This window comes from Bison bison, unplaced genomic scaffold (genome assembly GCF_000754665.1).
Source record: "Bison bison bison isolate TAMUID 2011002044 unplaced genomic scaffold, Bison_UMD1.0 scf7180017864466, whole genome shotgun sequence".
In the NCBI taxonomy this organism is placed as follows: domain Eukaryota; kingdom Metazoa; phylum Chordata; class Mammalia; order Artiodactyla; family Bovidae; genus Bison; species Bison bison.
Genome location: NW_011495027.1, coordinates 3,221,340 through 3,232,129, shown reverse-complemented (window position 1 = coordinate 3,232,129; position 10,790 = coordinate 3,221,340). Strand labels below are relative to the sequence as shown.

Sequence of the window (10,790 nt, the reverse complement as noted above, 5' to 3'; positions counted from 1 at the left end):
GAGGCCGCGCTGCGAGAGTGGTATGGGGAGGGGAGAGATCCGGGGCCGAGCACCGAGAAGCGCCCGGCCGCCTGCCGCCCGCTGCCCCCTGCCGGCTGTCCGGCCCGCGCACCCGGAGTCACCGCGGTTGTCAGGACTAGAGGTTTCCGGCGGCGCGCGCCGCAGGACGTTTCCAGCCCCAGCCCATATTTGGTGAAAGTCTTTCAAGACTCCGTCATCCAGCGTCTGGGGGGCGGAGGCGACGGTGGCGGCCTTAGGAGCTGGGCCCGGCAACCGCGCGGCCGCTGCGTCGCTGAAAAGTGACCGCGTCCGGCCCTCGCGCCGCGGGGCGGCAGGCGTGCCGGGCGTGCTGGTGCGCGCGTGCCCCGGAGATCGCGGCCGCGGGACCCGTACCTGCACCCGTTGCGAGGGCTCGGCCCGCCCTCCGCTGCGTGGGAGGCTGGCGCGGAGGGCGCCGGCCCGATTGTGTCACTTTTCCCGTCCACCCCTCTGTTGACTCGTCCTCCCAACGGGTTAGAGTTGGAGGGTACGCCCAGGCGCGGGGGTGTGGGTGTGTGTCGGAACCAGGCGTTCTTGAGACATCAAGCCCACCAGAGAGTGGGGACCAGGAATTAATTTTGGGGAGTAGTCCCCGAGGGCCTTGGTTCCGTTATCCCTAGAAGGGAGAGAGGCTGAAGCTCGCTCTCGGTCTCTCTTGGATCTCCCACAACCCTTTCTTCCCTCCTTATCAATAAGTTCCGTGGAGGCGGAACCCCTGGATAGGAAGCCCTAGCTCTGTCGTCCACTGGCCTACAGTCTTCAGTAAACTGCACATCCTTAATGGACCCTGTATCCTTCATCAGTAAATTGGGAAAGGAGCAGTGGTAAAACTGGATCAGTCCCTTTCAGGGCCAAATTTTATGTCATCCTCTCCTGATAATGACAGAAGCCAATGCTTATATAGGGCCCACTTTGTGTCAGGCACGGTTTTGAATGCCTGCTATTTATTGACTTATTTGATTCTCTAATGCCCCATTGAGGGCATCGTTAACACCATTCTCTAAATGGAAAAAAATTGGAGGCACAGAGGGTAAATGTTTAGTCATAAAGCACTCAGGTAGGTAGCTGAATTGAACCCAGGCTTCTTGGTCCTAGCTGACCTTGCACTTAACCGCTGTGCGTACTCCCCATCACTTAGAAGTTCAGACCTGTCCCTTCTTCTGAAACTTACCTTTATTTAACTCTATCACAACTTACCCAGATGTTCCAGGATAAATGCATCAGATAGAAAAGAAGTTGATGAGTTAACTGAAGCTGTATAAACCTCTAAGAATTGCCTTATGTACTGGCTCTTGGGCTTCCCTGGTGGCTCAGACTATAAAAATCTGCCTGAAAATGTGGGAGACCTGGGTTCAATCCCTGGGTTGGGAAGATCCCCTGGAGGAGGGCATGGCAACCCACTCCAGTATTCTTGCCTGGAAGATCCCCATGGACAGAGGAGCCTGGCAGGCTACAGTCCATGGGGTTGCAAAGAGTTGGACACGACTGAGCAACTAGGCACGGCATAGCACTGGCTCTTGGGGAGGAGAGGGAAAAGGTCATTGCATTTCAACGGAAAAAGCCTTAATGCAAACAGACTTTTTGACACCTTGGCAGATGACAGAGAAGGTATCTAGGCCTTTGGAACCCTTCTTTAATCTTATAAGCCACATTGATCAGACAGTCCTACTTCTGGAGTAAGGGTTAGCCTGGTAAGAGCTACATTTGTCACTGAGATAGTTTTCACAGCTACTTACTTGATAGTTTATCAGTCTGGGTGCTTCTTATACACTCAATCTACTTTTAACTTTTTTTCCCAGTTATGTTATGAGCATAATCACCTATGTATATGAGGACAAATTGCTTATCCTCTTCAAACCCCAGATTTATTCTGAGCTCATGATATGTCATGGCACCAAAAAGAGGACTTTAATATTGGCCTTCCCCTGAACGACTTTACAGTCTGACACTTTTGGGCCTGGGCAATGGATATAGAACTAATCTGAGTCTATAAGGATAAACAAGAGTCTGATACATGGAAAGATATTTGAGGGAATAGAGCTTTGATGACCCACTAGTAAGGCTTGGCCATAGAATTCCTTTGGGGAACTGGCAAGAGACGTCAACTGGATCTTCTGCCAGTGGCCTTGCCCATCTGATTGGGACTCTGTCTATAGGTAGTGGTGAGCCTGTGAGGTTTTGCCTTGGTTTCCTCTCATTTATAAGATAATGGCTTTGCCCCAGCTCAGGGAATATGCACTGAAGGGCTCAAAGGGATCAGCCAGGTAACAAAATGCCATTCCAAGGATTTTTGTCTGATGACACTGGCCTCAGCCTGGGGCAACAATGTAGATAGTGTAGACTCTATGAGGGGTGAAGTGGGGGCTGAGTGGTTGGTAGGTGAAAATGTAAATCCAGTGTTTGCTTGTTTTCTCAAATTTTAGAGGTACTAGTGATCTGAATTTTTACACGAAGGCTTTTAATTTTTTAAATATTGACAGTTAATTAAAACAGTGTTAAAATGCCATCTAAGTTAATCCTGGGAAAACTCAAGAAGACAATGTGTGGGAGCTGCCAATGTGATCTCCAGACTAAATGTCTCTGAAAACTTGTCCTGCTCTGGCATTCTGTAACTCTCAGCCTCTCTTGACATATTAAGGAATAGCACCATGGGCTCCATTGAACTGGCAGGTTGGTTAGGCTTTCATTTGTTTAAGAGTTAGGGCTGTCATTTGACTCAGTTGTAAGAGTTTATGCTTTATCAACAAAATTGGAATGTGTCTTTTCTTATTTTCCACTTTCCATCTTCCCCAAACACTACTCTGTCTTCTTACTTCTCCCCTTGAATTTATGTTGTAAGCAGCAGGCATTCTCTTGGCAGCATGGTAGGAAACACTTTTTTTTTTTTAAGGCATTTGTATCTAGTGGGAACTATATCTGTTCAGTTTCTTCACCTGGCATCTGTCCACAGGAAGCCAGGCATTTCTAACCCCTTTTTACCTTACAGATCTTGTTTTTTGATAACATAGAAACATTTCAAAGGAATGGACTGGAAGGTACCCCTCCCACTCCACCCTGCAATCTATCTTCTAGACATGCTGGAGCAATCCGAAATATATAATTATAAGTCACTATCAAATGGGTTGGTTCCAGATTCAGAGATTAAGAATTAACCTTCACCTTCTATGGGTTTTATTTCCAGAGATACTTGTCTCTTAAATGCCCACTTAAAACCACACATACCACATTGAGAAAGGATTTGATCTGGGCACAGTACGTGAGCACACAGAGAGACTGAAGCCATTTATTTGTGCCAACTTTTGCAGGGCCGAGGATTAAGTGTGAAGGAGGATTCTGGCAGTTGGGCTGAACAAAGACATAAGACATGTTTAATCCTCAGCAGGATGCTTGGCATATAGTAAGTACTTAATAAATTATAATTATTTCCACTGCAATCACCACCATTACCTTTACTTTTACTACAATTAGCATAGGATGAATTAGACTTATTCTCTAGAGAATATTCTGTATTCTTTAGACTAGAGAAAAAAACTAGATGAACTCTAGTTTAAAAATCATTTGCTAAGTTATATATAGATGATGTGATTTATAAACCCCACCCAAGTCAGGATCCTGGCTTGCACTGGAGCCCCAGTGATCATCTAACAAAGCACTTTAATGGCCTTGCCTGTCATGGAATTGCAACTTTGCCTATAAACAGTGTTGAGCCATGTAAGGTTCTTGCCTTGGTTTCTTCATCTATAAGATAATGATGTTGCCTCAACTCAGAGGTCATGCACTCAAGTGCCCCACAGATCAGTCAGATACAAAACACCATACTTGAGAGTTAGTGACAGCTAACACTTGGCCCCAGTGTTTGGGAGCCATGAGGATCACTGTATCTATGGTGCCTGAGTTTTGTCTACCAAAGACTAGGCAGTTCGTATATATATATATGAGATGTTAAGGGACAGCAGAGTGTTTTCATCCAAAGGCCATTCTTTTGATGGAATCTGCCTTAAAATCTAGGTACTTGCCCCCAACCTCTTGACTTCCTCCTAACAACTAATTGTGGACCTCACTTAAATATTTTTCTAAATGTGAGCTTATTTGTGTTTTCAGTCATGGTAGACCTCACTTTCTTCAAGAGAGTCTGGTAATGAATGAGTTAAATAATAAAAAAAGGTTCCCTCCTCAGGGACCCTTGCCTGAGCTTGCTCCTATTTCCTCTGAAAAGCAAGAGATGTGTCAGAGCAGAGGAGCAACTCAGAGATTGAGAGATGCTTCTACCCTAGCTGAGTCATCACCATTGACTTTATCCCCTGAGGCCAACTTTACCACCTGAGGTGGAATCACTGCTACCACCCACAGCCTGTGGGTACCACTTCAGGTGGTAAAGTCCACTTCAGGTGGACAGCTGCTCAGTCCAGAGCCCTCCAGGCACCCATCAAACACTCCTAGTGTGCACCTTGTGCAAGGTGTCACTGAACCTTGGATGTGGGCATGGGTGAGGTGCCCAAGGTTATGGCAAAAAATAAAAAGCATACAGCAATTTAAGGCTAGTCCCAGGCATTTCTTTGACATCTTTTATCCTCTCTCCTTTGATTAAATATTAGCTTTCAAAAAAAGAAAAAAGCTGTTTTTAAACAGTCAGTTCTATTTTTTTGTACTTGTTTCTAACTTAAAAATTGATATATAATATTATATTAATTTTAGGTATACAACATAATGATTCAATGTATATATATATATAGGGAAATGATCACCAGAGTAAGTCTAGTTCACATCTATCACCTCATATAGTTTTTTTTGTGGGGGAGGGAGAGTAGAAGTTTTAAGATCTACTCTTATTTACAATGCAGTATCAACTATGGTTGGGACTTCCCAGGTGGTACTAATGGTAAAAGAACCTGCCTGCCAATGCAGGAGACATAAGAGATGTGAGTTCGACTCCCAGGTCAGGAAGATCCCCTGGAGGAGGGCACATCAATACCCCTCTGGTATTCTTGCCTGGAGAATCCCATGGACAGAGGAGCTTGGTGGGCTACAGTCCATAGGGTCGCAAAGAGTTGGACACAATTGAAGCAGCTTAGCACAGCATGAACTATAGTCACCATACTGTACATTACATTCCCAGGATTTATTTATTTTATATTATTTTATAACTAAAAGTGCGTACTTTTTGATCACCTGAACAGTCAGTTCTTAAAGGGCGAAGACAACATGTCTTCAATGCTTGAATCTTCTGAGGCCCTAGGAAATGCTGCTGGGGGAATTATAAAATGTGAATATACACCAAGACACTGCCGATTCAGAAGATGAATGGCTCAGTTCAGCCTTATTAATATGATATGAATGACAAGCTTCATTCTAAGTGACAAGGCAAAGAGAAACAACATCTAGATTTTGCTATGTTGGCTCTCATAGCCTAGAAAAGATCTAGAGGCATAAACAGATAATATAATACAGCGATCTATGTTCTAGGTAAAAGGCAGCCAAATTGCTCTGGGAATAAAGACAAGGAACATCTTAACTTTGAGTCCCACCCTTTCAAAATGTGAGGTTTTTTTCAGTTTGTATATTTTGGTGGATAGGATGGGTCAGACTCAGTCACACGCAGGCACTAACATGTATGTTCCCCTTGAAGCTGGCGATTGCAGAAAACATGGGCATCTTCATGAGACAATAGTAAAATACATACAAATGAGAAACTTAATATGAGCCTCTGAAAATGCGTTGATTACAGACAGGACCAACTTTGTGGGTGCTGCTGGAAATTATCACTATGGATCCTTTTTTCTGAGGTAAGAGGCAAGGGAACTGACATGAACCAAAACCTTAAAGGCTATCTCACCTTACGTTCAAGAAAATCCTCTGAGGTGAGCATGTGAACATCTTTCTAAACTTAGGAAGTTGGAGTTCAGTGAAGTTAAGCAACTCGCTCAAGATTAGGCAGTTAGTATGTGACCAAACAAGGCATCTAACCCAGACCTAACTTCTCCCAAACCCGAAGTCTTTGCCCTTTCTACATTTCTGCTACATCGTCCTACCGTCCTGAGTTTCAACTCCCTTTATGAGTGTTTGCTCTTGTTCTATTTTCTTTAATTGTTACCACCTTGCCTTTATAGAGCCAGCCCTTTCACCTTTTCTTAGCACTTTCAGATCCATTGATGCTGCAGTTTTTGAGCCACTCCCTGGTGAGCCTGACTTCTCAAGAAGGTGCAAATTAAAGAGAATGAGATCATTATCCTCACCACTATAATCAGAGAACAAGTATGGTGATACTAAGCCTGCACTTGGATTTGCTTCCTTGCTAGGCGCTATGTAGAATAATTTAGATATCCATGATTTCTGTCTTCTAGGGATAGATAACAGGTTCCCCAGGGTGTGGAGTTTAAATGGAAATAATGAAGGAAGTATGATTTAGGGAGTTTGTGTTTCAAAGACAGAAGGAAGTGCCATGGCAGTCTGAGACTGCCCTGAAAAAATACAGTGGCTCTATAAAGGCAAGGTGACAACACTAAGAAAATATAAAAATGAGCAAGCCCTCATAAAGGGTGATGCCCTTCACTGACTCAACAGACATGAGTTTGAGCAAACTCTGGGAGATGATGAAGGACAGGGAAGCCTGGTATGCTGCTGTCCAAGGGGTTGCAAATAGTTGGACACAACTGAGCGACTGAACAACAACTCATTAAGGGAGTGGAAACTCAGAAGGAAGTCAGAGGACTATGTGAAAAGAGTATTGGACAAACGCACTGAATTGTGTGTTGTGTGTACATGTGTGTGTATGGGTGCTTGTGTGTTGGGGTGGAATGAGAAGAACATAGTGAATTATGACATTCCTGTGGATTCATTATTGTCATTATTATAATTATTATTATTCATTATTTTCTTGTTAACATAGCTCATCCTGATTCCAATCACCTTTCTTTTCTGTGGGTTTTCTGCACTTCCTAGGTCCTTGCTCTGCGGTTTCCAATAGAAAAATCCTTGAGTCTCCATCCAGGAGAGGTGGCCAGAAAGGACTACTTTCATAGTTGGGCCATCCTGCAAGCACTGTTTTCAAGAGGCTGAAATTCAGAAATCTGGAGCCAAGGAAGGAGGTAGGAGATGAGGGTGTGAGGTAAACTCAGGGAATAATTCTGAAGTGACATAAATAAGAATTGAGGCAATTTCCACTTGAAGTCACCTTTCCACTCACTAGGCATTAACCATCTGGAACCAAATGCAGCTAATTTAGCATCATGTTGGAAAGTTTATGACATGAAGCACATTTTAGGGCCAGGACATCCAGGTTTTAATCCTTTGTATTTAGTAAATGCCTCTCTTCTGGAATTCAGTCTGCTGTCAGTACATAGGAACTAAGAATAGCGCCAGCTTGTGAGTCACCACTCTTTGCTTTCTTCCAGAACACCGTGGGAAAAGGATGGGCAGACTAGTTCAGATAAAATCCAGTCCCACCCAAATACTCACTGAAGGCTGGAAACAAATCCATTTTTTAAATGTTTCAAAAATTGAATTGAACTCAGGAAAGAGATAGTAAGCCTGTGTTCTTTAGTTTCAACTTGGATCAGAAGCCTTGTTTTGTGTTCTAAGTCTCAAGGCTATCACATTGGGTGTTTTCTACAACCCTTTAGGTTGCTAGGGGGGTTCCCACTTGACTTTAAAGGACATTTATTAAATGATTGCACCATGCTAGGGTTTAGGGATACAGAGGTGACTAACATGTGGTCTCTGACTTTGAGGACGGCATGGTCTAGAGTGGTGAGAGCATAGGTAAATAATATGTAGTTGCTCAGTAGTGTCCGACTCTTTGCATCCCATGGAATGTAGCCTGCCGGGCTCCTCTGTCCATGGAATTCTCCAGGCAAGAATACTGGAGTGGACTGCCATTCTCTTCTGCAGGGGAGCTTCCCAGTCTAGGGATTGAACCTGGATCTCCTGCATTGCAGGCAGATTCTTTACCGTCTGAGCTACCGGGGAGCCCAGGTAAATAATGCCTGTGTGCAAATACTGTGTCCCCTCATAAGGGTGCATTGTGTATACACTGCCTCTGGATCCTTTTGTGTATGTGGGCTATGCTAGCGGTGAGGTCTTCTCACTGCCCTTGATGGTGTTGCTCTTGGAAATTCCAGTGCTTCTTTTGTGAAGCTTGAAAGAACAGGCTGAGTCTGTCTCTGCTTGGTTTTAAACAACTATACTTAAATGACATAATATCAGTGTAAACTCAGAGGGTCCTCTGACAATCTTGTTAGTAAGGGGTTGGGTAGTTTTGTTTTGAATGCCTTTCCACTTCCCTTTGATAAGCAGTCTAGGCTTCCTGATGTCTACTTATGGCCTTTTAGGTGAAGTTACATGTTCTGGCATTGTGATAATAACTAAAGTGAAGTGAAAGTGAAGTTGCTCAGTTGTGTCCGACACTTTGCAACCCCATGGACTGTAGCCTACCATGCTTCTCTGTCCATGGGATTTTCCAGGCAAGGTACTGGAGTGGGTTGCCATTTCCTTCTCCAGGGGATCTTCCTGACTCAGGGATCGAACCCGGGTCTCCCACATTGCAGGCAGATGCTTTACCCTCTGAGCCACCAGGGAAGCCGATAATAACTAATGGATGTGTGAATTGTATTCTTGGCCTCCCTAGAAATGGTGCATAGTGAATCCCAAGATTTCTGTTATATAGTTTTAAAGGTAAGCCTAGCTATTGAAGCCTTTTTCCTCGGCAGTGGACCACATTGGAAGTAAACAGGAAAGAAGAGCATAATCGGCAAGAGGGCTATGACCCAGCATGCCGTTACATTTAGTAGCATTTTAAAGTATGGTTTAATTTTATTCCCCCATTGTTTGTGGTATGCCATCTGGCTTTATTTGTTTTGTTTACTTTGGGTTCAGTTTCCTTTTATTTGTCAAGTTTCTTAATGTGGAACCTAAGGTCACTGACTTAAGATCTTTTTTCTTTCTATTGTAATCATTTAGTGCTGTAGATTTCCCTATAGATGCTCCAGCTGCATCCCAGAAAATGTGATACATATGCTTTTATTTTCATTCATTTGAAAGGCTTTTCTGATTTCCTTTTTAATTTCAATTTGACTCTTGGGTTAGTGTGTTATTTAGGACTTGAATATTTGGATATTTTCCAGACATCATTCTAGTTACTTATTTATTTCTAAATAAATAATAATAAATATTCATTTCTAGTTTGATTTCATTGCAGTCTGAAAATAAACTATTTGATTTTTAAAAAATATCTTACACTTTACATTTATATTTTACCTTAAATACTTGTACACAGCTATAATAGCTTTTTTAATTCTTACTTATTTTTATTTTACTTATTTTAATTGGAGGCTAATTGCTTTAATATTGTAGTGGTTTTGCCATACATTGACATGAATCAGCCATGGGTGTACATGTGTTCCCCATCCTGAACCCTCCTCCCCCCTCCCTCCCCATCCCATTCCTCTGGGTCATCCCAGTGCACCAGCCCTGAGCACCCTGTCTCATGCATTGAACCTGGACTGGTGATCTGTCCAGTTATAATAGCTCTTTTAATATTATCATTTTCTAGTCTCATTAATCCTGTAATTTCTAAGTTTGTTTCTATTGATTACTTTTTCTCCTGATTCTGGATCATATTTTCCTGCTATTCGGCATGTCTAGTAATTTTTTACTTGGAAGCTGAGTGTTATAAATATTATGTTATTATATTTCCAAACAAATATTGTTTGTTTTCTTTCTATAAATGGTGTGGTATTTTGCTTTGGCAGGTCGTTAAGTTATATGCAGATTAGCTCGACCCATTCAAGGCCTTATACTTTCCTAGGGCAGGTCTAGAGAACCCTTCACTCAAGAGATAGTTCGGGTTTACTACTAAGATGTGACTCTACTGGTGTCTCTATTGAATGACCTAGGATGTCATGAGGTCTCTCTACTAGTCAATGTCAAATGTCAGGAAGGCAATTTAAAGATGGACTGGCACAGCTTCCTTGAGAATGTGAATGTTTATCTTTTCTTTTGCCTTTCTTTACTGGAGCAGTGGGTATGAATTCTTTTAATAATATTGATCTATAATGTCAAACTGCTTTCTAGAAGGTCATAACATTTTCTACTTCTATCAACAGTTTAGGAGAGTGCCTGCTTTACAATATCCTTGCCAGTATTGAGTTTATGTTAAATAAAGTATAATACAATCTCTTGGAAGGAATATCATGAAGCCATTAGAATCATGTTTTCTGAAAACTAATAACTTGGGAAAACTCTCAAAACAGTGTTAATTGAACAAAAGCAGTACAAAGAACTCTATACACATCAAGATACCACTTTTATATAAAGATCATATGTATATATATACATTCATTCTTTGTTAATATCATTTATCTGTGGATAATGAGATTATGGGTGATTTTTATATTCTTATTTTTAGTATAACTTTTATACTAAAAACTGCTTTATCATATGAGGTATCTGATAAATGAGTGTATAGTAAAGAAAGGGCTTTACTCAGAACATGGAAATACTCAAGGACAAGAAAATCTACAGACATAGAAATCATATACCCTTCACAGACTTTAAGTGGAGTCATGTTTTGCAATCTGTGTATTCATTAGGGGTCCTCTGGGAGGAGAGCTGTCTGGGCCACTGAAAATAAAGTCCTACTAACACCAACGAAGATCATGGCATCTGGTCCCATCACTTCATGGGAAATAGATGGGGAAACAGTGGAAACAGTGTCAGACTTTATTTTTTGGGGCTCCAAAATCACTGCAGATGGT

General features: G+C 42.3%; 1 long non-coding RNA gene across 1 annotated transcript in view; it reads left to right on the top strand.

The window, feature by feature from the left end:
- LOC105003272 overlaps window positions 1–10,790 on the top strand; it is a 19,786-nt gene that overhangs the window by 2,692 nt on the left and 6,304 nt on the right. Inside the window, exons 2-4 of the long non-coding RNA XR_827089.1 lie at window positions 3,345–3,436; window positions 5,666–5,822; window positions 6,979–7,124. This is a non-coding gene — a long non-coding RNA (uncharacterized LOC105003272). The remainder of the gene's footprint in view (window positions 1–3,344; window positions 3,437–5,665; window positions 5,823–6,978; window positions 7,125–10,790) is intronic.